The following is a 2,634-nucleotide window of genomic DNA, read 5'->3' as shown; positions in this document are numbered from 1 at the left end:
CACGGCCCCGCCCCCGAGCCGGCCCGCCCAGTCCCTGCGCCGGGGTCCAAGCGTCCTGCGCTCCCCGAGGCTGCCCAGGCTATGGCGCCTGAAGACAGTGAACCGAAAGCCCTAGGCGCCCCCTGCCTTCCTCCCTCTTCCCAATCTCTACTATTTGGGGAGGGGTCTGCGGGTCTGAGAGCCTCTAGGATTTCTAGACAGTCTAGGTACTTGGAGACCATTTTACAGATGGAAAGACCGAAGGCCCCAGAGGTGAAGGGCCTTGTTCAGGGACAAGAGAAGGATGCTTAAGGCAATGGGAGGCTTAGGAGAGAGTGGAGGCAGTAGAACTCTGGTGTATAAAAAGTTGCCACTAGCAAGTGCAGCTGGGCACTTCACTTATCCACATAGCTCTCAGGCTGCTCCCTGGCACTGCCTGGGCACTCTGGGTTGGCCCTGCCTACCCACCTCCCAGGGAGCCTCCGAGATGGTATGACCAGGGTGTTTTGCTCTGAGGTGTAGGGGGAGTTGGCCTTAGCTTCTGACACCTGTGTGACCTCAGACACATCCTTCCCTTCTCTGAGTCTTTATCTGTAAAATGAGAAGTGATCCTACCTCTAGTGATCTTTTGAGCTGCCGCTTGACCTTGACCCAGACACTGCCTTGCATCCTGGGAGGCTCTTCAAGGGCAGTCTGGACTCCAGAATTTCTCAGGGACAGATGTTCTAACTCCAGGATTTGAGAGTTCTGACCTTCCCTGCAAACTGTGCCAGAAAGTCACAGGGAGAGTAACTGTCTGCAAGCCACAGTCTGGCTTCCTTCAGGTGGGGGACCCCAGGCAAGCAAACATCAGCCTCTGTGATTACTCCAGGCCCAGAAGTCAGCAATCCTGTCTCTGGCTGTGAGAAAGGCAGCGTTGAGCTCTCCCCTGCTGAGCAGGGAGGCCTCCAGACATTCCACTCTGTTTGTATACTGTGCTGTCCTTAAGCCTCCCAGCAACGCTGCTTATTGGGTAATGCAGCCAGCAACAAGACCCACCTTACAGATAAGATTATGCCCTAGGCCATAGAGGGAGAGAAGCACAGGCTGGGATCAGACTCCAGCCTGTGGGCTCCAGCACAATACTAGGGATTAGAACCCAACTGTCTTTAAGGTGGTTTCTGAGCCTCATCTCTAAAAGGGGCAATAATACCTACTCCACAGAGCTGTCCCTAAGGATTATGTAACAGGAGTTGGAAAGTATGAATCCCGTCTTTGAGAACCCATCTTTACACTTGCCTCCTCCAGCCGGGCGCAGTGGCTCACTCCTTTGGGAGGCAGAGGCAAGAGAATTGTCTGACCCCACAGGATGGAGACCAGCCTGGGCTACATGGCAAGACCTCATCTCTACAATGAATCAAAAAATTAACTGGGTGTGGTGGCACATGCCTGTGGCTCCAGCTACTTGAAAGGCTGAGGCAGAAGGATCACTTGAGCCCAGCAGGTTGAGGCTGCGGTGGCCGTGAGCATGCCACTGCACTCCAACCTGGGCAACAGAGTGAGACTCCAACTAAAAAAAAGAAAAAAAATTGCCTCCTCCAGGAAGCCATTCCTTAACTACCACTCATGGATTAGGTTGGCCCTTGTTAGCTCCCACAGGCCTGAACTTACGGCATTGCAAGTGTTGCTCCTGCATATTTCTGTTTTTCTCACCTCCACTGTACTCTGTGTCCTCCAAAGCCAGCAAGTTTTCTGATTTCTGAATCCCAAATGCCTAGCAAGGGGTCCAAATGGTGTTGGAACGCGGTCAATTTTCTTCCTCCCACCTTGCCCCTTCCCTCCTGCCCTCCCTTCCTCCCTCCCTCTCTCCTGCTTTTCACCACACCAGGCTGCCTTCTCTGCAAAGGGCAGTGGCCATGGGTAGGTGGGTCCACAGGGCTAAACCCCAGCTCTCTTACCCCGAGCCAGCCGGGTCCTGGACCTGTAGGGAGAGCATTCTGGAACAGGGAGGAAAAGCAGTCACCGAGGGCTGCCGGCCAAGGGCAGCTGGTGGTGTCCGGCTGGCAGGGGGCACCATATGGGCCTGATGAGCAGGCTAGCCTGGGAAGGCTGCGCGTGCAACCAAAACTGTTCACCGGCCTTCCCATCCTCCCGGAGATGCCCTGCTGGGAGCTGTCAACCACGCGTCCCCCACAGAGGGGCAGCCTGCTAGTGCCCCTTCTGCCGGTCCCAGAAACAGAAGCAGAAACAGAAGGTCAGAGCGGCGAGGGGCCTCCTCTGAGGTCACTGTGGCCAAACCCTCATTTCACAGATGAGGAGCCAAAGGCCCAGAGAGGGGTAGGGGCTTGCCCAAGGTTACACAGCAAGCCAGGACCAGAAGCCAGGTCTCCAGCCCTCCCACCTTGGGTGCTTATATTTACAGGGAGGGAGGAAAGAAATCTTGAAAGTACGCCGGTATTCAAGGTTTTACGGTGTATTTTTTCTGTTTTTGATTTTTAAAAAATTTGATCTAATTTTGTAAACACTTCTACAATGATCATTTATTCTTTACTGATCAGAAAAAAAACAACAACAACAAAAGGGGAAGGGGAAGCCACCTATGGGAATAACTGACTTTTGTTTTTAGTAAAATGGCATCAGAACTGCAATCTTACTGATTTCTCAGTAAGTGGGCCC

The sequence above is a fragment of the Carlito syrichta genome, unplaced genomic scaffold (assembly GCF_000164805.1).
Source record: "Carlito syrichta isolate Samal-C Ts95f unplaced genomic scaffold, Tarsius_syrichta-2.0.1 Scaffold315639, whole genome shotgun sequence".
NCBI lineage: Eukaryota > Metazoa > Chordata > Mammalia > Primates > Tarsiidae > Carlito > Carlito syrichta.
Note: the sequence above shows the minus strand (reverse complement) of the source record.